Source organism: Cavia porcellus, unplaced genomic scaffold (assembly GCF_034190915.1).
Source record: "Cavia porcellus strain 051 isolate PalLab524CR breed Dunkin Hartley unplaced genomic scaffold, mCavPor4.1 scaffold_40, whole genome shotgun sequence".
NCBI classification, from domain to species: domain Eukaryota; kingdom Metazoa; phylum Chordata; class Mammalia; order Rodentia; family Caviidae; genus Cavia; species Cavia porcellus.
In genome coordinates, this window is record NW_026947523.1 from 6,610,563 (window position 1) to 6,636,111 (window position 25,549).

Genomic DNA, 25,549 nt, shown 5'->3' on the forward strand with positions numbered 1-25,549 from the left:
ATTCATCCTCCAACTACGCTGGGGGATCAGGGAGCACAGGGCAGCAATGGGTGCAGCACCACACACACAGGCTGGACTTGGCAGCACCAATGGTATCGGGGCCAGGTGACACAACAGTTTCTGGCCACACTTGGCAGTGGCCATGGTAAGGAAGGAGGGCCCCAGGGGATGGGCCCTACCTTGGGGATGAGGAAGCCTTGCACCTCAGTGTCATGAGATGTCATGTGAAGAACATCCAGTGGGGCGATGTCTGCGAAGCGCTGCACCTCCTGAATCACAGCATTGATGAAGGGCATGCGGGCCTGGTCTGTCATCTCTGGGCGCGGCCCCGGCCATATCATTCATCGACCTCCTGTTGCACTTGACCTGGTCAGAGTAGGATTCCCCTGGTGAGTCAGTCCCTGGAAACTGGACTCTGACCCTCTCCATGCCTGCATTAAGTGCTGTCTCCATCTGAGCTGAACATCACATTTCATGTGCCTTGGACAAGCCTCATGTGTTTCCCAGATCAGCTGGCCTGATTTCTCCTCCCTTGAGTTCCATCCATTCCCAGCAGAGCTCACACTGCACATCCAGGTGCAAGATCATGAGGAGGAGAGCCCAGGTCAACATGACTGATGTGGTCCCAATTCCTGCAGAAAACAGCTCAAGAACTACTAGACGAAGGTTCTGATCATTGAAGGTGCTCTCGGAGTTGCCCTTGACCTGAGACAGGCAGAGACAGTGGCCTCAGTGGAAAGTGGGCAGAATGGCACAAATGTCCCCATGCACCACCCCTCAGCACAGGTGCTGGGTCTCTGGGAGATGCTGAGGCCTCCCAGAACACTTGGCTCACACACCCTGATCCCTTCTCACAGCCCACTCTCACCTTATGCGCCTCGTTCAGGAAAGCATCAGTCAGATCTCGGGGAGGCTGGTCTGGGTCCCAGCCTGTGTTGTGTTCAGCCAACAGCTCATCATTCAAGGCCATGAAGGACCTCTGTGCGGGCAGGACTTGGCAGCCACCCATGGGATGCACAGGAACAGGGGCATTGAGTTCACTACCTGTGACAGCACAAAGGGAGCCTGGGTGCTTCCTGTGCTCCAGACCCACAGGTGTCATCTCATACCCAGCCACCTCCATGGTGACCCAAGGACTGATGCTCCACACCTTTGCCCTGATCCCTCCACTGTGCCGGCATAAAAGCTCTCTCCTGCTACTGAGCTGCCACAGGAACCTCCTACCACAGAAATCTCATGAGCTTGGGTCCCTTCCAGGGTGGACACACGCTCTAATCCTCTCTGCAGCCCAGAACCTCAGCCACCTCTCCCATTACTGCTTTCTGATTTGCCACCCCCACACCTTTCTTCCTGCAGTGATCCTCCCTGATTCTTTCTTCCCATCCCTCCTGCAGGCAAATTATCCTTTCAAAGCCCTTCTGCAGGATGCTTTCACTGCACAGATTCCCCTCAACACTGTACCTGAAGCAATAAGCTATTGTCCTCTTCCCCAGTGTCCTCTAGAAACTGTAATATCTTGAGCACTGTTGAGTCATCATACTCAAATCGTCCTGCATAGATGAGGGATGAGATCACGTTGCAGACCGCTTTGCTCAGCAGGGTGCTGGGGCGCAAGGGCTGTCCTGGAAATAGAAATGCATTCCCCCTACTGTTCCACTTCTCCTTGAGACTTCTGTACACAGTGGCTTCCTCTTGTCCTCAACATATGACCTACCAGCATGGTTGGCATAAGCAGCACAGAGATGGGAAGCCTCCTCAGTCACCCACTTCTCTAGGGACTTCTTCCCCAGGCCAAAGTTGCACAGTGTAGACACAGAGAAGCACTGCTGCTCAAGCCAGGTGGGCCCATAGGGGTGCCCCAATAACCCCTAGAAAGCAGAGCTCAAGTCAGGACAAGAAAGTACTAACCTGTGCCTTGCAACCTTCCCTCACTCCTGGCTGCTGACCCAACACAAACTTTGTCTCCATCACTGTGCAACGGCTCCTTTTCTGACTTCATAGCCAGAGGTCAAGGACCTCAATTGTCCCTTGAACATATTACCATGCACAATAAGCCCTGTCCACTGTGGGTCACCGCGCCCAGCATTCTACCCTGATTTCATCTGTGACCTATAGACTTTTACCCTGGGCTTTCGGTCCAAAGCCCGGTAGTGCATTGGTGGGTAGTATGGGCCAATCTGAGGTGTCCTCGCTTAGGTTCACCAGAGCCTCCCGCACAGCTGCCAGCCCACTGACAACAACCACTGGAGTCCAGGCAAACTGCAGGCTGAGCACGTTCCCAAACCGATGTTGCAGCTGCAGGTGGAGGGACAGGGTTCCTGTGAAGCTGGGATTCCTGCCATAATGCACGTCTCAACCTCGTTGCCAAGACATGGAAACCCAGGTAAAGCAGTGCAAACACCAGGTCTACTGCCTTCTCTCTTCTGTTCGCTGCTTTCTTCTTCTTTTTCTTTATGAGCGTGATGAGGGCGCTCTTGGCCTCATTCTTGCTACACCAGCACTCCAGGCCAACCACTGCCCAACACCTCGCGTCTGCAGGCTCTGGCCACATTTCTTAACTTCAGAACAACCACCTTACACCCGATCTGACAGCCCAGCTAGGGCCCCAGCAGAGTGCAGAAAGTGTCGGTGAAATATGGACACAGGGTCTTATCCTCTCTCGTTCCTCAGATGAGGAAGCTCAGGTTCACAGATGGAAGCAGAGAGGACCAGGACCCCATGGTGGACAAAGGATTTGATGCTAGAGACAGAACTTCTCTCAACATCAATTTCTAGATTCCAGTGCTGCTTAGGACTGCCTTGCACTGCTCCACAGCCCCAAGTCTCTGCTGTCACCAGAATGGTCTTAGGTCCTATGAAAGTTCTGTTCTGTGAAATTGGATGCCAGTCCTGCTACCTCATCCTGCTCAATTTCCTGTCTTTTTCCCTCCCCTTCTCTCCCTATGGAAAGTCCAGTGTTCTCTGCCCTGGTGGACTCCTCCCCAAGACAGAGCCTCTAATTCCCTCCTCAGATAAAACCATATCCTTGTCCAGCATGTGGCTTTGTACCCTACTGTCTATTAGTACAGAGAGGACAGTCACCCGACTTTTGCTGCTCTCCGCCACCAGCTCCCTTACCTTGTAGAAGGAGTATACTATGTTCTTGAAGTCCACCTGCAGCAGGTTACCGAGTCCAGGAACTGGAACAGGGCCTAGTGAGTAGTGAGCAGCCCAGTGTTAGCACCTGTGCATCAGGTCCACCAGGAGAAGGAAGATGGCCACAGAGAACAGTGCATCCACGGTCAGCAGCCCCATGGCTGCCCAGCAACCACCGGGTTGCTCTGAACAAAAGGAGCTTACAGCTCTCTGGGCAGCTCGAGGCAGAGAGCACACTCTACCTCTCCCTGCATATTGGAACATGCTGGCTGTCCTCTTACAAAGCAGCTAAGGCTGCCCTTAGTTCTGCATTGTGTGACAACCTCTGTGTTCACTGTGCAACCAGAGGGTGCAGAGAAGGACCAGGTCAGATGAGTTCCACCGGTAGTTGCCCCTTCTGCCTCTTCCTGTTGATACACAGGGCAGGGGGAGTCCTGGGAAGAGCTCCATGGCCTAGACACACTGGGTATGTGGGTTTCAGCATTAACCCATGATGCATCACTGCTCCAAGAAGCTTAGTGAAAAGCAGACATCAGGGAGCTGACAGACCAAACCAGCAGGACTTGCTGGCATGCGATGGCTTGTCACACTGCGGTAAGACTATTTTTGCAGACTCCGTGGATAATGCTGCTGCCCAATAGGGATTAAGTGGTGTCCAAGGATTCTCAAAACTGCCTCCAGCAGGTTCATTTACTCTATGGCCTCTCTGAGCAGGCCACAGACAGACAAGTCAGTGTGTGCCTATTAACCAAGCAAAGCACACAAGGGAACTCACACACAAGGAAGCTCAACTGCACCACCCTCGAGGACAGAAACTAAGACCTGTTCTCATACTACCCATGAAGGGTCTCAGCCCTGAGCCGTGCTCACATCAGGCCTCCTCAGTGAGCAACATAGGGTTCTTCCCTTAGGAGACGAGACCGTGTGTGCCACACGGCCACGGCAGTTCAGGTTACTTTTCCTTCTGATTTAAGTGACGCCTCGCTGAGACAGACGTAAGATTTTTTTCTTTTTTCTTTTTGGGACACGCTCTCACTATGTACTTAAGATTGGCTCGAGCTCACTTTGTAGCCCAGGCTGGCCTCAAAGTTGCAAAGATTGTCTTGTCTTAGCCTTCTGAGGGCTGGGATTATGGGTGTGCACCACCACGCCCAGCCAGATGTAAACTTTTTGACTCCTTATTTCGGCTTACATTCTCCTGGACCTTCCATGGAGGAGCCTGTGCTCTTCTTGAAAGGCTATTGTTTCAAAACCTCATCTGCAGATCCCGCTGAAAAGTCCAATCAACCTAAAAATAATTTAACAAATAATGATGCAAAACCCATGAGGGTCTAGGGGATGATTATGTATCACAGTAGATATATAGTAGGTCCTCTGGCTAGAGTAAGGAAGGCAAGTGAGTTGAGCAAAGAGACTTTTAGGGCCTCACAGGAGGTTGGGTTCGGGTTTCCAGGCTGGGAACAACAGTCATTCATAGTCACCAGAGATAAAAAGTTGTGCTCAGGGGCCCTGTTTCTGGTCACACCTGCAGCTCCTGGACTTCTCATACAGTGTTTTGGTGCAGTTTTTCCCCACATCCAAGCAGCACGTGAAGGATACACTGCACCAGTGGATAAGAATCAGAGTGCTCCTCACTCTCCTAGTCAGCGGTTCCTCAGCCCACCATCGCTATTTAAATTTCCTGCATACCAGTCAGCAGCATGATTGACTAGGACATAACAGGTTTTTTTTCTTTCCCTACACCTCGACCAGTTGGTAACTATCAGTAATGCCATGGTGCATAGTGCTCATGAGTGAAAGACCTCACTTAATGGTGGAGAGTTAGGGGGAAAGTCTGAGCTCAGCCTCATGGCCAGCATCTCTCACTGCCAGGCCAGCCCCAATACACTGTAGCACCGACTTTTCCCAACTATTTGTAGACCCATGTATTTTGGCACTGGACCTCCTGTGCTACTCCTAAGGACATATCCACTATCCACAGCCCCTCAGGCAGAGCACAGTCACAGGACAGTCCACTGGCTTCCTTGGTTTTTAACCAAAAGCCCAAGTGGAAAGCCACCCAAGTGGAAACTAAAGCTTCCCCACACCTTGCACTTGCTGTCTTATGCCACTATGGAATTGTTGCATACGTGCTATGTCACCCTGACTTGGTGCTATCTCATTATGAACTGAAACCCCCACAAACTGTGAGCTAAAGAAACTTTTCCACCTTTAACATCAGGTATCATGTATTTTGTCTCAGCAGTGAAAGAAAAAGTAACTAAGTTATACAGAGCTGACACCAGAGAAGTTGCATTGTTGCTATGAGAATACCTGACCATGTGGTTCAGGAGACTTGGGGAAAATGGCTTCTGGGAAGAAATTGGAAAGTTTCAGAGATCCTGGCTGAAAAAGAGCTGGAACATCTTAAGCTATTCTATATGGGAAATTCTGGGCAAAGCTCCAAAGACCAGAAGGAAGATAGAAACCTGCTGCTAAACATCAGGCTCAGAAGGTTTCTGCTGGGACGGACTGCATTGGTTGTCTGATTCCAGACCATGTGTGTTATGGCTTGGGGAAAAGTTTGTCTGCATTTTTCTCATGTCCAGAGTCTTTGCCTGAGACTGAGACTAAGGGCAGAGGACTAATTAATGTGGCAGAAGAAATTTCAAGGGAGTCTAATGTTGAGGTTGTAGCATGGCTACATTTGGGGCTTTTAGCCAGATTCATGTTGAGCATGAAAAACAGAGTCCAGTAGAATGATTGAAAATGCTGTGAGTTTTGTCCCAAAGGAAGCTCCACTACAACTGTGAACTGAAAAGATACAGTAGACATCTTGAATGCTGAGAAGGATCAGGAGAATAAAAAAGATGGCCTGTGGGCATCACAGGAAGCAGCCAGTCTCCACCCACTGCAGACTCAAAACTGCAAAAGAGAAAGTCTTTCTTTTGAGGAGAAAGCCATGGTACAGTTCTCTGGAGAATTTGTCCTTCAGAATTGGATTCAGAGTGCTTAGCTATCTAGGCATTCAAACCCTAGAGCCAAGAGTGAAGGAAACCTGACTACTGCTCCAGCTGTGCACAGATATGATGAACAAAGAAACATGTGCACAGCTTAACAGACCAGACAAACAAACATCTTACAAAATCAGAGTCCACTCAAATAGACTTTTGACCAAATTCAATTATAACATTTTAGAATTTTAGAAATTATAACAATAGACTCATCAAATTTTGTTGTAGATCAATTAGCAATGATCTCTTGCAAGAAAAATTTGGAATAAAATTTTTTAAATTTAACATATACTTACGTATTTTGTCTAAAGAATAATAGTAAGTTTTGTATCCCATTCTTTCATGTACCTTTTTGCCTAGTTATCTCTATACACTCAGTCACTTCCTCAGACCTTTCTTTCCTAATTTCGGTTACCATGTCTCAGGCACTCTGGGTCCATTCCTTTAATTGGTCCCAGGTTGGGTCTAGCTCCATCCTTGTCTATCAGTTGTCGTGTGGTCTCTCAGGCATCAGTGTCATAGGACTGAGCAACTGTTTCTTGGGAGATGGAATCAACTATTTCTCTATGTCTGGGTCCATGGTATAACCAGACAGCATACTCTGCTACCCAGACAAACCATTCAGCATTGTCTGGAAAATCACATAGTCTTGATCCAAGAATAGCACTGAGCTGTGTGCCACCTACTGTGTAGTATCATGATCCTTCCTAAGAACCCTTCTTAGTTTTGTTTTACCTGATTGAATTGTCTTTCTGTCATTGTATTGTCATATTTTGTAGGATTTAAATAGTTTACACTACCAAATGAAGCCTACTAGGATGTATAAATTGTGTAAGAAATTCCATCCTTTTTTCTGTAATTGAATTTTGAGCATGTTTAACAATTTTCAGTGTGTTGAATAGCGTTTGAGTGTTGGGAGTCATGTAAGCTGGAAATTGACTATGTGTGTAAGGCTGGACATGGACAAATTAAGAACAAAAAGCACCCAATGCAATCCATGTAAAGAAGCTGCTTCATTCCAGAGAACATCCAGCCCCAAGACCTTCTCAATAGTGGGTTGGTAGGACTACAGGATGTCATATGACGTGAAGATGCTAAAAATACAAATGCGCCCAAGTGAAGGGGCAGTGTTTTCTTCCCATCGGAAAAGTAAGGGCTCCATCTTTTCTTTATTTTCTCATCCTCTCATGGTCCTTTACCCCATGAACCTCAACAACTCTGCAGGTCATAGCATGTGCGGAAGTAAAAGTGTCAGTAGCTAGAAATCTGTTTATTGTAGCCTTTCCCTCAGTGAGAAGCATTGGCAATTGGGGAATGAGAATGTAAATGACCAATTAAACAAGAAACATGGGGTGACTGTGTGACAAATTGGAAACTATGAGATACATGAAAAAGATCTTCCTGGTTGGTATGAATGGCGGCAGTTTTAATGTGGCACATCACACTGCAAACCTAAGCACTGTGTGAAAAAGGGTTAATTAGAGTAGATGAAAGATCCTCTGAGGCCCATATAACAGCTTGCAATTTTGTCTTTTGTGCAGAAGAAAAACTCACATTCTGTATTTGGGAGCCGGGGGCTCCTAGTCTTTGCTCCTTCCTCCAGTTGAGGCTCCTGCCTCACACCCAGGGATGTGGGCAAGCTCCCCTGCTAGCAGTGACTCGTCATCTTGAGGGGAAAACTGTTTTCCCTTGGAATCACATTTTGGCACCAACACTTGGTAGGTGGAGAGGGTTAGTGCCTCACTCAGTGCCTGCTCTGGGCTGCATCTCCACCCCAGGGCCTATGGCAGCTGCTGCCTCTACAGCTATGACCTCAACTTTTTTTATATTTTTGGTCAGGAATTTATAAAAGATTTATAACAGCACAGAAAATCATGTAACACTTATATGTATATCACTAATAAAATATGTGCAGCATCAGTATATTGAAAACTAAAAAAATTTATAAGAAAGCAAAAAAGCCCCAAATAAGTGTAGAATTATATTGGCTGTGAATTTGAAGCAAGTACCCTAAAGTAAACAGCAATTTTGAAAAACAGCAGACGGCGAGAATTTACACTACCAGATATCAAGACTTACTTCAAAACCACAGTGAGACAGTGATACGCTGGAGGCAGCTTATTACCAGCTTGTGAAAGCCAAATGTTGGATTCTGAGCAGTTTTACAGGTTGCTTGTTATTGTACTGGTTATTCAGAATTGTCCACTATGATAGTATTTTTATTTTTATTTTTATTTTATTTTGAAGGTAGTAAAATACAACAGAACAAGACAGACCATAGCCAATCAAGACAATGCAGTGCAATTGGTTCAGAACTTCACAGAGGATACCGGGATAACAGGTTAGGGACCACACTGCATCTCATTATCTACACAATAGTTGTCCAGTCACAGCAGAATCATGTCAAAACAGAACATTATAAACCCCATCAAAATAGAATATTGAAGAGAGCAAAACAATCAGAACAAAGCAAAACAGTGAAAAAAATATTGGCCTTCAAAGAGAACAAAGAAGGAAATCCCCCATATTTTCTGCACTGCATGTGGTCATCCTCCTAAGAAGTGCTCAGACTTCTGGCCTCCAGCTGCTAATGGGAGGCGGGGTACGGGTTGGATGTTTCATTTTCAGCCCATGTCCCACCAGGCTCATGGGAGATGCTGACTGGCTCTGTTCCCTGCTCAACCACAGCAGCTGCTCACCAGGAAGGAGGGCGTGTTGCTTTCTTGCTCAACACCCTAATATCCAACATGGCAGGTTCTCTGGAGATGCTGACTGGTTCTCTGAGAGTATTTATTTCAATCAGCAAACCACAAATCAGGACCATATTGCCTCCCAAATCCTAGGAGCCTGCCATGCTGAGCAGGTCCATGTCCTATCAGGGAAGCTCTCTGGGCTTCCCCGGGCTGTGGCTGGCCTTTACAGGGAGCTTCCTCAAATAGGTTGGTCTTCCACATCACTTTAGAATCTACACCACGTGGCGCAATGATATCCTCAAGTGAACTCTGGACACATAGTACGAGGTTGTGCTGAAGGGACAGATACTGGCTGTGCTGCCCTTAGAGCTGCAGCAGAACACTTTCAGGAAATATGTCCCTCGCATCCACAGGTGGAACAGTAACCTTGTTTTTTCTCTTTCCTCCAGGCTGGGGATGGATAACCTGAGTGAAAGCTGTTGCCAAGGCATCCCCTTGTACATAAGAGGGGCCAACACAGCATTTATCTACATTCTTAAGGGCAAGTGTTGAACAAATCACTTACCTGACTAGTGTAATCCCAAATACTGAGTGTCATAATCCAAGGATTGTAATCCCTTTCTCTGTCTTCCTCAAAATCCCAAAGGTTATATTTATAACCCCATTGAGACATCACCCTCCATCTATCCCCCACCAGCATGGATGGCAAAAGGAGCTCAGAGGCAGGCGCCCACTGCTCCAGTGGCTTATTGCCCAGGCTGAAGTTGCGCAGGGTGGACACACAGAAGTGCCACTGCTCAAACCAGGAGGGTCCATAAAGTGCCCCAATAACCCCTGGAATGGGGAGCTAGAGTCAGGATCAGAAAGTACTAACCTGTACTCTTGTATCATCCACTCACTCCTGGCTGCTGATCAGACACAAACTTTGTCTCCACTAACATGTAAAAGCTCCTTTTTTGGCTTCATAGCCAGAGGACATGGATGTCCATCTTTTCTTGAACATATTACCATAAACAGTAAGCCCTGTCTACCATGGGTGCCCCCAGGGTTCTGCCCTATCGTCACCTGTGGTTTACTGAACTTTACCTTTGGCATTTGGTCCGAAGCCCTGTAGTTCATTGCCAGGCACTGTGAGCTAATCGGAAATGCACTCTCTGTGGTTCACCAGAGTCTTCTGCAAAGCCACCAAAGCTTGTTGACCACAACCACTGGAGTCCAGGCAAACTGTCGGATGAACATGTTCCCACTGATGTTGCAGCTGGAGGAGGCGGCACAGGACTCCTGAGAAGCTAGCAATGTTCCCATTATGGATTCTCTAGTCTCACTGCCAAGACACAGAGACCCAATCCAAGCAGTGCAGACAACAGGTCTACTGCCTTCTCTTTTCTCTTTGAGGTTTTCTTCTCCTTTTTCTTCATGGGAGTGATGAGGGTGCTCAAGGCAACATTCTTGCTACACCAGCACTCTAGGCCGACAACTGCCCAACACTTAGCATCTGCAGGCTCCGGCCACATTTCTGAAGTTCAGAACAACCACCTTACACCTGGACCTGACAATCCAGCTAGTGCCTGAGCACAGTGCAGAAACTGTCAGTGAAATGTGGATGCAGGGTCTTATCCTCTGTGGTTTCTCAGATGAGGAAACTCAGGTTCACAGTTGTAAGCTGAGAGCACCACGACCCCATGGCAGCCAATTTGATGCTACAGAAAGAACTTCTTTCCACATCAGTTTCCTGATTCCAGTGATGCTTAGGATTCCATTGCCCTGCTCCTCCAGCCCAAGCCTCTGCTGTCATCAGAATGGTCTTAGGTACTACGAAACTTCTGTTCCATCAAATTGGATACCAGTCCCACTACCCCATTCTGCCCAACTTCCTGTAGTTTGTCCTCCCACTCCTCTCCCTATGGAAAGTCCTCTGTTCTGTGCCCTGATGGAGTCCTCCCCAGGACAGATCCTCTATTTCCTTCTCGGATAAAACCATGTTCTTCTCCAAGATGTGGCTTCAAGCAGCACAATTAGTACAGGGGTCCCCTGACCTTTGCTGCTCTCCACCACCAGCTCCCCAACCTTGCAGAAGGACTACACCATGTTCTTGAAGTCCACCTGCAGCAAAGTCCAGGCACTGGAACAGGGTTTGGTGGGTAGTGAGCAGCCCAGCGTAGGCACCTGTGCATCAGTTCCACAAGGAGCAGGAAGAAGGCCACCGCCACGGCCACAGAGAACACTGCATCCCCAGTCAGCAGACCCCTGGGTACCCACCAACTAACAGGTTTCTCCAAGCAAAAGCAGCTTTCACCACTCTGGGCAGCTTGAGGCAGAGAGCACACTCTACCTCTCACTACATATTGGCACAGGCTGGCTGTCCTCTTATAAGCAGCTAAGGCTGCCCTTTGTCCTCTGGTGTGGGACAATCTGTGTGCACACTGCAACCAGGGAGTGCAGGGAGGGGCAAGGGCAGAAGGATCCCACGGGCCCTGCCCCTCTGCCTTTTCCTGGTGATACACAACCCAGGGAAGGGTTCTGGGAAGTTCCATGGAACCAGACACACTGCTTATGCAGGTTTCAGCACTGCAGTGTGGTGGATCACTGCTCCAAGAAGCACAGTGAACAGCAAGTGGAGGTCAGGGAGCTGACAGACCAAACCAGCAGGACTTTGGTGATGTGCGAGGGTTTGTCAGACTGCAGTAGGACTGTCATGCACGCTTTGTGGAGAATTTTGCAGTCCAACAGGGATTAACTGGTGTTCAAGGATTCTCAAAACCACCTCCAGCAGGTTCAGTTATTTTCTGTCTTCTCTGACCAGGCCAGAGACAAACAGGTCACCGTGTGCCTATTCTGCAGGTGAAGGACACAAGCACACTCAACCTGACCACTCGAGGAGACAGAAACCAAGACCAGGCCCCACACTACCCATGACGAATATCAGCTCTAAGCAGTGCTCATGCCAGGCCTCCCCCATGAGGAGTCCAGGCTTCTTCCTGTCAGCAAGATGAGAGAGCTCATGCAGCACAGCCACAGCAGTTCCTTTCTTTTCCCATTCGATTTAAGCAACTCCCTGCTGGGAAAGATGTAAGATTATTTTTGTTTTTGTTTTGTTTTTCTTTTTTGGCTTTTTGAGTCAGGGTCTTGCTGTGTAGTTCAGGTTAGCACTGAGCTCAGTTTGTTGCCCAGAGTGGTCTCAAAACTGCAAAGGATTCTCTTACCTTAACCCTCTGAGTACTGGGATTACATAAATGGAAGATTCTAGACTGCTTACTTCAGCTCACATTTCACTGGACCTTCAGTGGAGGGCCTCTTGTTTCAAACCCTAATCTGCAGATTCCTCTGAGAAGCCCACTCAACTTGAAAATAAATTAAGAAAGAACAATGCAAAACCCAGGAGGGCCAAATGAGTTTGTGTGACACCTCCTAATCTAGCTGGAGAAGGGCAGAGACCTTCAGGGCCTGACAGGACATTCGGCAGTGGTTTCCAGGCCAGGTCATTCATAGTCACAGGGGTATGAGGACCTACTCAGGGGCCCTGTGTCTGGGCACAGCTGCAGCTCCTGAGTCCTAGGACGGTGTTTTGGTGCAGTTTCTCCCCACATCCAAGCAGCATGTGAAGCATGTACTGCACCAGTGGACGACAACCAGAGTGCCCCTCACTCTCCTAGGCAGCGACTCCTCAGCCCACCATCCCTATTTAAATTTCCTGCATCCCACTCAGCAGTGTAATTGACTAGGGACATAACAGACTTTTCTCTTCCCCTACACTTGACCAGTTGGTCACTATCGGTAATGACATGGTGCATAGCACTCATGAGCCCATGACCTCATCTAATGGTAAAGATTTGAGGGGAAATGTCTGAGCTCAGCCTCATGGCCAGCACCCGTCACTGCCCAGTCCAGCCCCACAGACTGCAACACCGACGTTTCCCAAATATTTGTGGATCCAGGTTTTTCGGCATTGGACCTCCTATGCTACTCCTAATGACAAATCCACTACCCACAGCGCCTCAGCCAGAGCACAGCCACAGGACAGTCCACTCCCCTCCTGTCTTTATGGAGAAAAATCCAAGTGGGAAAAACACTGTTGCTGAGTCACAGTGAAAAGCACAGAGTACAGGCTCAGGAGCCCAACTTTCCGTCCTCCTCCCCTTTCACCCTTGCTCTTTCAGGGCAGCTGGGAGCACAGCCTGCTATACATGCTAGGGCAGCACTGGGCAAGTCACACAGACGCTACCCACCTCCTAATGGAGGGATAGTTTGGTCTGGTACTACCACTCTGGTTCATAGGAGAGAAGCTGCTCAGCAGTACAGAGCACAAAGGCCCACAGTGTAAGGAAACCTCCTTTCCAGAGAGCAGGTCTCTGCTCCTCACCATGCTCACATCTTCCTGATGCCCTCTGAGTTGGAATTCTGCTCAAATCCCACATAAGTACCCATGCCCTCTACCCTACCTATTCCTGCAGCCCTACTCTTCCTCCTTGAGTGAAAACTCACACAGAGGAAGAGATCTGGATTCACTGGAATTAACATGTGCTGCACATGTTATGTGTCAAGCACACTGCACTGTTACAGAAATACCACATCTCCTTGTGGTGACAATGCACAGTGCTGGATTCCCCTGGGACAGACCAACCTGGGGCTCGCAGATCTCACAGATCAGAAGCCTAAATAGGGGACAAGAAACATTTCTGGAAAAATGACACAGTATTTCTAAAACAGGAGGAGAACCTGAATGCTGTGGTGCCTCTCTGATCTCTGTTGCAGCCTCTCCACTGGTTCACTTGCTACAAAGACTGCGGGGAGAGGTTTCAGCACTGACACCTGATTAGGCCCTTTTCTGGCCTGGTTGTTGCTCCTCACCTATCACACAGGTGATGACACCCTGGGAAGGCAACTCCCCTTTCACCTGGCATCAGGGGACAGAGACACCTCCAGCTTGGCCTCTCAATTCCAAGTACTGGACTCACCATCATCCCCAGAGCACTCTCTGATAACTCACAGAGCAGGGACCATCAGCTGTGGTGCCACCTAGACCTGTTTCTCCCTCCTGGAGGAGACAGAGCTCTGCCACGGGCCCCTGGCTCGCTCTCCCTCAGCTCTGCAGCACTGTATTGCACTGCAAGCCTCCACAACCATTTTTATATCTCAGATCTAGAATGTTCCCAACAGTCTCAAGTATTCACAGCCTGGGTTTTTGGAAGGGGCCTGGATCATGGGGTGCTGTCAGTGGAGTAGGGCACAGAAGAATCCATTGTAAAATGTGGTGAAGCCTGGTGGGAAGTGTGGAAAAACTGGATTGTGACCTAGCACACTCCATGTGTCCCTCCATGGCTCCTCTCCTATCCCTTGGTTTTACCCTGCCGTTATTCAAGCAGCTTTTCTCTCCCAACCCTTCCACCACACCTTCCCTGCATGGCAGACCGGCTGTGGACTCACTTTTCTAAACGTTGTTTGATAAAGAAACATGCTGTTATGGTTTATTCATCAGCTCCCCCGCCCCCACCAAGCCACATGCATTCATGGACACGGCCAAATCTAGCCACTCTGTTCCCCTCCAGTATAGACATCACATCACACACAGAACGGGAGATTCAAACTGGGCAAGTTTATAGTGTGAAATCAGGAAACAGAACATAAAGAAAACTCACTTCCATCACTACCAAGGTGATCTGGATTTCAGGGCCATTCCATTCACTCCCTCTCAAAACAATTTGTTCTGAAGACTGTGAAAACACAGTCTATGTCTCTGTGCTTACAGAGAAGCCAGTACCATGGGTAACTGTTTTTAAGTCCTCCTAATAACATATATAAAGCTCTCCCCACCCTGCAGAAAAACCTAGGACCTTCAGGATAGAGCTGAAAGCAAACAGACTTTCAAACACTCAGGTTGCTGTTATTTCTGAATCAAGAAGCAGGAAGAATTCTAAGACTCTAGTTGCTGATATGTGCGTTTGACTACGTTACAGGTATATTCTGATGGCCCCCACATGACTGTGAAATTCACAAGAAAGAAAAGTCCAATGGACCCTTGGGTGGGCAGAAATGACTAGTGTGCTGGCTTCAGCAGCATATACACTAAAACAGAACTGTGACCAAGTACAGTAGAGCGATAATTGTCTGTCCAGCTGGTGTCTGTGGGCACTGTCAAACTCCTTGCGGGTTCACTCTCAAATTCCTGTACCTTTCTTTTCTTTTTTTTTTTATTTAAAAAAATAAAGGAGATTAAGATAAAAGAGGACATAACAACACAGGTCAGAACAGAACAATTCAAGCAACATAATGTTTCACCACAAGATAATCCGACATAACAGTAGTTAGCATAGTGTCTCTTTCCTTGAAATCTTTGAGTATACCTTCATATACTATAGCATCAAACATAACAAGACAGTGTAAAACCATTCAAGATGGTGAAATTATTACAGGGTATTTAGAACCAACTAACAGAAAACGAACAATGGTTTTTATATTATCTCCTTGCCTATAAAAAATTTTGTTTAGGGGCTGGGGATTTAGCTCAGCGGCATAAGTGCCTGCCTTGCAAGCGATCCCCGGTACTTATTTAAAAAAAAAAAGATTTTGTTTATACTATCACATATAATAAAATCCAATAAGATACAACATGATAAAACCAATGGAGACAAAACAAAAGCTGGGTGGGACTTCAAAACAAGCTGACTATTAAATCAGCACCAGCTATTATAATGTCTTGTTTTCTTCAAAATAACTGTTCATACCATCACAGACAATAAAATCAAACAACCCAGAATAAAACCATTTCAACTAATGAATGAAAACATTATAAGGCTTCAAAGCAATATAATGGGGGATCATGATTACCACATACTTTTTTGTATTCTTACCATTTCATACACTAGGGAAACTATTCGGTATTTATACATGTGAGTTTGATTTATTTCGCTTATGACTATGGTCTCAAGTTGCACCCATTTATTTATAAATATCTCAATGTGATCATCTTTTACAGCTGAGTAGTACTCCATTGTATAAAAACACCTCAACTTTTTTATCCATTCCTCAGTTGATGGACACCTTTCAACTGAACCTAATTAAACGGGTGGTGAGGCAGGGGTCGTCAGTGGTGGCCAGAAAGAGCCACCTGTCCTCTCCCCACTCGCGGCTTGGGCGGGCCCCCGACCAGGACGATGCCCTCCTGAGGGGCCTCATCGGCCAGCCCTGCCCGCCCCATCACGTACAGAATGCGGGTCTAAATGCTGCCGAGGACCCCAACCCGTGTCGGCCTCCTCCGCACTCCGGGATGGGGGACTTCAGTCCGGGTGAGCCCCGCAGGGCCTGGCCGCAGCGCCCCAGACCCTCACCCTGCCCTCCCCGCACCCTGGAGAGGCCCCGGGACTCCCCTCCGCGCCTCCACGCCCACTCAGAGCCGAGGAGCGCGGGCGCAGGGAGGTCCTGCGCCGCTGGATGCGCCGAGTCAGCCAGGCTGGGACAGCGCCCGCGGCTCCGGGAGCGCCCGGGTCCGGGATTCGCAGGCCGCTGAGTTTGGGGAGCCTCCCCGCGCTCTCTGCCTGAGGAAACATCACCTCGAAGCGTCCTAGGGGAGACAGGCCCCGCTAGGCTGCAGGCGCCATTTACCTTGAGGGACCAGTGGACCGGGAAGTGAGCAGAGAGAGGACTCCAGGGCTCTTGGAGGAGGGCGCTTGTAAGTGGAGGACTTGGAGCCCCAACCCTCAGGGAGCCCCACCCCTCAGCCCCACCCCTGCCCCGCGAATGCCCTGGGACGTGTAGTCCTCGCAATGTGCGCAGAGCCCTCTGGGAATTGTAGTCCATCCGGCTTCCAGCACAGCCTCTGGGGCGGATGATGGGTAGGATGGGCTCAGGGACCCTACGTCCAGGGAGGGCAGTACAATGAGAAGTTTAAAAGTAGTAAAGAGAAGAGACTCATCACATGCAAGGAGAGCTCCGTATGTTTCCTTACTCATTTCTAGCTAGTTTTTCATTAGAGACCACGCAGATCAAAAAATAAGGGGATAATATGTTTAAGTTGTGAAAGAAAATAAGAGTGTTCCACAGAATTTTTCCATTTCGCCAAACTACCTGACATGAATGAAGAAGTCAAGACAATGCCAGTAAAAAGCAGCAGAAGGACTTCATTAACAGTGGACTTACCTTCGATGAGGTGGTGGAGGACCAATTGGTCTGAAATGAACTTGCACTAGATAGTAACTCAAAGCTATAAAGAAACATCGAACACTATACAGGTTGAGCACATAGGTGCTTATAAATGTTGGTATTGTTGAGTCGTGGGTTTGTAATTCCTATTTATTCCCGTGTGGTTTTTTCCTCCCATATTTATTATTCTTGCATTAATTTAAAACACTAATGAATAAACCACTAATTATAACTCTATGTTAATAAGCACACAATGTATAAAATTGGAATCTGGGACATTAACAACATAATGCTGGAAGGATAGAGATAGATGAGAACAGACTTTATCGACTACAGAATATGAATTTATTATTCAAACTAGGTTTTTATGATTAAGATATTGAGTTTAACCAATGTAATAAGTGAGAACACAGAGAAAAGTGCAATAAAAGAAAGCAAAAGGTAACCAAACTGGACACAAAAATAGCCACTAAAGGCAAGAAGATAATAATGCAAAATATATAAGATAAAGGAATAGTTAAAAGGGTAAGATGTGCAATAAACAGAGATAAATGGTAGAAGCGGTTTTTTTTCTATCAGAAGTTAATTTAAATGTACCAAATTTAAACCCTCTTGCTGAAAGTGCAACCAAAGACTGATAGATTGGTTCAAAAACAAAACCATCTACATGCTAACTACACACTAGAATCTTATTTCTTTAAATTTTATTTTGAAGATAGTAAAACCCAACAAAACAAAACAATAAAGTCAGTCAAAACAAAGCAGTGAAAGTGGTACTGAACTTCAAAACAGGCTAATAGGAAATCAACAATGCTTAATCTAATATATATCTTACTGTATTAACAACAGTTGTCCAGACCATCAGACATAGCAAAATCATAGAAAACAAAATAGAATAAAACCAATCAAAACATAACATTGAAAAAAACACCACACAGAAACAAAATCAAACAGAAACTGTTATCTTCAAAATAGCACCTAGGTTACCAAATACAGGGACAAAACAAAATAGTAAAATGGGACAAAACATTGGCTTTCAAAAACAAGACAGGAGGACATCCCCCACAGACCACCAGTCCAGGCCTGCAGAGTCAACCAAACAGCAGCAGCACCAAGCTGTTCCCTCCCCTCAGCTGCTGTCATCTCACCCTGAGTGCTCTGAGTCAGTGGGGCAGGGTGGGGATGCTCTTCTGCCTTTTCAGCCTGTGCACTGGTTGGCTCACAGGAAGGCGTGATTTCTCTTCTGCCTGAGGCTCTTCCCCATCCCCATGGGAAGGCCCAGAATGTTAGATAAAAAGAAACAAAGAATTTGATATTAAAAGCTTGGGAAACAATATACCATCCAAACAAGAACCACAAATGATCTGACATGAATGTATCAGTGTCATAGATGTGAGGTCAAAGAGACTTGAAGAGAAAAATACCATACATTGGAAAAAAGTCTAGTGCAGCAAGAACATATGATTTCTAACATATAGTAACTATTATACTGTAAATATAAGGTGCCCGCCATACTGTTCTGTATGCACCATCACCCTGGTAACCGGTTTGCTATGTTAACCTTTGTTCCCTTTGCAAAGGACAATTGTTCCTGGAATCGGTCGATCTTGAGTTACCTATATTCCTCTCAACCTTTGTCCCCTCTTGTGAAAGATAGTTGATCCTAAAATTAGTAGACAATTAGCTGTAAATTCCTGCAAAGAAGTAAATGGCTGACCACCCTGCAAAACTTCTCTGCCCTCAAGCAGAGGAAAACAAAGGTCTTCCTCATTCTTGTCTCCCCTCCCATCATTGACTTTGTGGTTTTCTCCCATAAAAGCCTGAAAAAATTTTAACCCACTTACACAGCTTTGCAAATTCCAACTGCTGTCGCTGGTGCCAGCTTAAATAAAGCACTCCTTTTTCTTTTAAAAAACGTCTTGCCCTGTTTTATGAACAACATCTTTGGGTCTCATTTTTGGGGTACATTTGGGACCTCGTCTGGGATTACTGGAGGACCCTGTTCCAAATTAATTTTCACCAATCGATTGGCATACACTTCTGTAAGTATTTGGGTCTTTTTGCCTGTTTGTAATTTGGGTGCACACATTTGTATCTGCGGGTGAGCCTAGTGCTCCTTCTGCACCGGAATGGGATGCCTTCTGGGGGCTTTCATCTGTTTGTACTTTGGGGCTTTTTGCCCATTTGTAATTTGGAGCTTTTTGCCCATTTGTAATTCACAGCTTTTTGCCCATTTGTCTTTATGTTCAGTGTTTCTGTACCTTGGAGCCATATGCTCATTTGAATCTGTTACTAACTCTGGGGTTTCCTTTGCACCTTTTGAACTTTTTCTGTTATACATTGCATGTGGCTTGTTGGAATTAAAGGTCAAAATTTTAAAAATTGTTTCCCTTTAGGTCACCAAACCACAGACAGAAAAACCTTTCTTTGTGTCTTTAATGTTGATCTTGTCTTTTGTGGCACCTTGTTTAATGTTTTAGTCCTCAACTGATTACTTGCAACCTCTGCATGTTTTTAAAAAGTATTTTTTTTTTGTCTTTTTCTTTTTTGTTGGTACCGGGGATCAAACTCACGACTGCCTGCTTGCAAGGCATGTGCTTCTGCCACTGAGCTAAATCTCCAGTTACCTATATATGTTTTTAAAATCATATTAACTTTACCAAGTGAAACCAGGTCATACTGTAATTGAGCCAGTTAAGAAAGTTACAGTTTTTAAATTGTAGCATTTTAAGGTGGTAAAAAGACATGAAATGGTTCAATATATTTTAGACTACTGAAAGAAAGTCACTTCAAGGATTTTGTTGAAGGTTTTAATGTTGTCTGAAAAGACAGAGAGAAGGTAATTGACTGGTAATAAGTAAAAAAGAAAATGAGGGACAAAGAAAGTGGTTTTGTCTTCAAGTAAAATGTCTGGCTGTGCCAGAATGTGAAAGAGGAAAAACTCAATTTGATGGTGTGTAGTGAGTTGTAGAAAGCTTGAGGGGATGTGAATTTTGTTTGCTTCAGATGATAGTACCTATAAATAACAGGTTTTTAAAAAAGAGAGAGAGAGCAAAACAAGAATTGGATTAGTAAACCTTTACAGCAAATTGTTTTGGATACATATCAATTGACACCTTATGATGTCAAACATTTGGCACAAACATGCCTATCTTCTGATCAATTCCTATATTTTGATGTAAAGCTAAAACTCTTATCTCAGAGCAGGTTCATAAAAATAGAACAGGTCCCAATCCATGTTCAGCAATAAATGAGAAAATGCTTTTTGGGAGAATAATTCAGGGTCCCCCACCTCAAGGAACAGTTGGTCTTGTGCTGGAAAAAGCCAATCTAAATTTAAAGCAATATCTATTGTGCCTAGTGTGATTGATGGTATAGAGATAAAATACAAGTTCTTGCATGTGCTATGGATAACTGGATTTTTGAACAGGGAGGCTACCTGGTGCAGTTGATTTTGTTACAGAGTGCCTCATCTTTGCCTTATGAGGGACCCGACCAACAAAAGGGTTTCTTTTTACCTTGTGGCACCCATTCCAGTTAACTTGTGGGGAAGAGATTTGTTACAAAAGTGGAAATTAGTGCTGACTAGTGATTCTGCTTTTAAAGCTGAACAAACGAGTCTCAATTTGGAAGCTGAACAAATAGATTCAAATCCTAAAATTAAGAAAATGATGATTAAAATGGGATATCAAAAAGGCAAAGGACTAGGAAAAAAACCTTTGCCCTAACCTATTGGCCCCTGCTCAGACACGCTCGGCTTCAGAACCGGAGCTATCCTCTGGTCCTTCCCCTCTGCACCTTTGTTTACCCGTGTCCCATTCTCGGCCTCTGACCTCTACAATTGGAAACAGCAGAACCCACACTTTTTCTAAGGATCCCCAAGGCCTCGTGTCTCTTCTGGAATCTATCTTTTTCACTCATCATCCCACTTGGGATGACTGTCAGTAGCTGATACAGGTACTGTTTACTGCGGAGGAGAGAGCACATTCACACCCTGGGACAAAAAGCAGTGTGTGATCCAGAAGGAAACCCGTCCTCTGATCCTGAATGCCAGAACCATGTTTTCCCATTGTCCCGCCATGATTGGACAACCAGAGGTAAGGAAGCTCTCCATCGGTATCAGTTATTCTCAGAAGCCCTTACGGGCTCCTCCAGAAAAAAAATACCAATTTGCCCAAGGTAGCAGAGGTGAGACACTTGGCTAATGAGTCTCACTCGGGAGTTTCTGGAAAGACTGTAAAAGGCCTATCGCATTTATACACACATAGGTCCGGCAGCACCTGAAAATGCAAGGGCCATTAATATTGCCTTTGTTACCCAGTCAGCCCCTGATACTAAGTGAAAATTGCAAAAGTTTGAGGGATTTGAGGGAATGCCCCTCAGTCAGTTATTAGAGATTGCTTAAAAGATATTTGACAACCAGGAGGACCCTAAAGACCAGAAACCAACAAAGTCACCCAACCCAATGCGAAGTCTCATCCACCCCTAGATAAAAATCAACGTGCTTATTGCTAAGAGAAGGGGCATTGATGAAAGGACTGTCCCAAGAGCTTCCATGGGCTTTACATGAGCTGGGCTATATGGTCTGTGCAAAAAGGCCCAACTATGCCAAATGTATGTGATCTACTTAGGTTACCAAATCCATGAAGAAAAATGGACTTTTTCCTCCCAGTGGAAGCAAGCCATCCAACAGATCCCAGTCCCTGTGACTAAAAAGCAAGTGTGAGAATTTCTAGGAGCCATAGGATATTGCCAGCTTTGGGCTATTAATTTTGCTCAGATAGCTCAGCCTCTTTATGACTCATTAAGGGGAGCCACTCAGGACCCTCGAGAGTAGACAGACTCTCAAGACCAGGCTTTTAAACAGCTGAAACTGGCCTTAACTGAGGCTCCTGTCCTGGCACTGCCAGATCTGCTAAAACCTTTTTATGTCAGTGAGAAGTGAGGGATAGCAAAAGGAATACTGACACAGAGTTTGGGACCCTGGCAGAGGCCTGTTGCCTATCTTTCCAAGAGACTTGATAATGTGGCAGCCGGATGGCCACCTTGTCTGTGGGTGATTTCCTCAGGGGCCCACCTGATTAAAGGAGGCTCAGAAATTGACTTTTGGAAGTAAACTCTTAATTGTCTCCTCCCATTTGCTGGAGACTCTCATCAAGGCTCTGCTGGAACAGTGGCTGCCTAACACCTGAGTCATGAACTGTCAGGCATTACTCCTGGATCTGAATGCCATCAGGTTCAAGGGGACAGTGGCTTTAAATCCAGCTACTCTGCTGCCTGAGGATGGCCCCTCTTTGCCCCTCCATGACTGTATGGTGGGCCAGACTTGACAGATGAGCCACTATCCGGAGTTCCTTTATATTTCTCTGATGGAAGCAGTTACAAGGTAAGTGTGACGCGGGAGCTGCCATTAACACAGATTCTCAGATTCTATGGGAACAAACCCTGGAGCCAGGAACATTGACCCAATGGACCATTGCCCTCACTGAGGCCCTCAAGTTGTCACAATATGCATTTGTTTACTCCCCATGTTCTTGGGGCCATTTATCAGGAACCAAGTTTCTTGACTTCTAAGGGCCAAAAGATCAAAAATGCGCTCCAAATTTTAGATTTCTTGACCACCATTTGGATGCCAAGGAAAGTGGCTATCATCCACTGTAAAGCCCATCAGGTGGGAGATGATCCTGTTATATGAGGAAACAATCTGGCAGACACCACCACCCAAAAGGTGGCCACAAAATTAGTGGAGATTGACCAATTTGTGAGCTTCAAATGCCCTCAATGTCACTTAGTGAATCCAAAGCGACTACACAAATAGAAACTACTCGCTACTGTGGGACCATGCCTGGAGAACATTGGAAAGTAGATTTCAAAGAAATGGGAAAGGGCCTGAGTGTCAAGGGAATAAGTACTTATTAATAATGATAGATATTTTCACTGGATAGGTCAAAGCCTTTCCTACTAAATCTCAGTCAGCTCTCATAGTAGTCAAAAAGCTATTATAATGAGGTTGTCCCACAATTTGGCCTCCCTTTATCCATGAAGTCCGACAATAGCTCGGCTTTTATAGCCCAGGTAACTCAAAAACTAACCCAAGTTTTCAAGATCAATTGGAAACTCCATTGTGCTTATCAGCCTCAAAGTTCAGGACAAGTAGAAAGGATAAACCAGACCTTAAAAATGGCAATAACTGGGGCTGGGGATTTAGCTCAGTGGCATAAGCACCTGCCTTGCAAGCAGGAGGTTGTGAGTTCGATCCCCAGTACTGATTAAAAAAAAAAAAGAAAGAAAAAAATGGTAGTAACTAAGATGGCCTTGGAAACTGGCGAGAACTGGGAGAGCTTCCTTCCTTTTGCCCCCTTGTATGCATGATTTAAGTCCTATGTTGCCGGTATTTCCCCTTTCGAGGCTTTGTATGGGAGAACCCCTCCCCTCATCCCTAAGACTTCTGAAGAAAAAACTGGCTAATCTAGCTAACCAAGATCTTATTAAATCCCTCCAGGCCCTTCAGCCAGTTCTGACTTCCATCCACCAGTAATTCCAACAACAACATCCTCCCCTACAGTCCGCCTGCATTCTGAGGATGAACACCCTGCAGTGGAACGTGGGACACTAGTTCTCATCAGAAGACATCACTGAGAATCTCTCAATCCACAGTGGGAGGGCCTAGCCCCTACACCATAGTCCTCGCACTCCAACTACTGATATTGAAGTATCTAGAGATTATCATACCTAGAGGTATTCACAGTCCTTAGAAATAAAACACTTTTGTAGATATTGGGTTGGCGGGATCAATGGGTGGAGGAGTGTCCAGCCTAGTAATCCAAGACCAAAATTATGGGCACTTAAGTGCTCTTATTGATCAGATCTAGCCACACTCAGTGACTCTGTCTCCAAGCTGGAAGATCCTTGAGTTTCCTGGCTGAGATGGTTTTACAAAACCAGCAGGGATTAGATCTCCTGTTTCTAAAAGAAGGAGGTCTTTGTTTGGCTTTAGGAAAAAGACTGCTGCCTGTATGCCAACCATTATGGGGTCAATAGACAGAACATGGCAAGCCTTAGAAGGTGACTTCAAGAACAAGAATGAGCCATGCAGGCTAAACAGAGCTGGTTTAAACATTAGATCTCTTTCCACCCTTGATTAACAACTTAATAACGGGGGCCACAGAACCTTTGTTAGTCTTCGTCTGTATAACTATTGGGCCTTGTATTATAAACAAATTGGTAAGTTATGTTAAAGACTGAGTTCAAACTGTTAAATTAATGATCTTAAGGACACAAGGCTATGATCAGGTACCACTGTCTGAAATCCCCATGAGCCAATGATTTAGCTGACTAAAGAAAATCAGTGAAATAAGTGAAATAAATCAATGTCACATGTGTGAATACTGAATAGTTTCCCTAATGTAAGTAATGATTCAAAAATATAAAAGTATGTGGTAATCATGATTCCCCATTATGTGACCTTGAAGCCTTATAAAGTTTTCACTTATTAATTGGAAAGGCTTTATTCTGGGCTTCTTGATATGGAAATATTTGAAGCTATAGTATATGAAGTTATATTTAAATATTTCAAGGAAAAAGACAGACACTGTGGTAACTACTATTAAGTCAGATTATTTGGTGGTGAAGCACTAGGTTGCTGAAACAGTAATGCTTTGACCTGTATTGTTATGTTGTTATGTCCTCTTTTATCTCAATCTCTCCCTTATTCATTAAAAAATTATTTAGTTATTTTTTATGTTTTTTTTAATTAAGAGGAAAAATTTTAAAAATTAGCAGGATATATTATAGTAACTTTTTTGATTTCCTATTAACTTGTTTTGAAGTCTTGTAATACTCCCACTATCTTGTTTTGACTGATTAGACTCTGTTCCATTCTGTATGATAGTATCAAGTTTGAGGGTATAGGCAACTACTTTGAAAGCAATAAGATTCACTAAGATGCCCATTCTGGTTTGACTATTATCTCCTTTGGAAGTCCTGTAATGTTTACGATGTTTAAGTTTTATTGGTCTTGTTCTCTACTGTTTTGTTCAACTTTATAATACCTAATGAGATGGACAATTCTTTTTAAGGAAACAAGAGGCATTATGGTAACCATTGTTGATAACCTTGTACTCTGTTTTTACATCATGTACTATGTCTATCCTTGGTTTTGACTGACAGCTTTATTTTGCCATATTTGACTTTATTCTCTTCCAAAAAAAAGTAATAAGAACTAAGGAGTAATAAAACCCAAAATGTATAAATTTTGTTGTAAAAAAGAGAGGGAAAAAAGTGCTCTAAAGGATACAATTGCAAGAGTGTTTTAGGGGTGTTAAATAGCTGACCATATTAATGTTTTTGGTTGGATCATTGAACACAACTGTTTGCAGTCTCTCTGTTTGAATGTTCACTTTGTATACTGTGACTTGAGCAACTATCTCTAAGATGATAATGTGTAATCTATTAACTGGTGATTTCATACTGGTTTTTTTTTTGTAGTTCTGTATTACTTGTACCCTTACACTGCTTTGTTTTGTTTTGTTTTTCTCTTTTTCCTTTTAAATAAAATTTTAAAAAAAGAAAAGAAAATCAGTGGGGAATGTT

The 25,549-nt window shown here is 45.3% G+C and overlaps 1 pseudogene; it reads right to left on the reverse strand.

Moving 5' to 3' along the window:
- Nucleotides 1-16: 16 nt before the first annotated feature.
- Nucleotides 17-16,767, reverse strand: LOC100714764 (cytochrome P450 2D16-like; annotated as a pseudogene).
- Nucleotides 16,768-25,549: the final 8,782 nt, after the last annotated feature.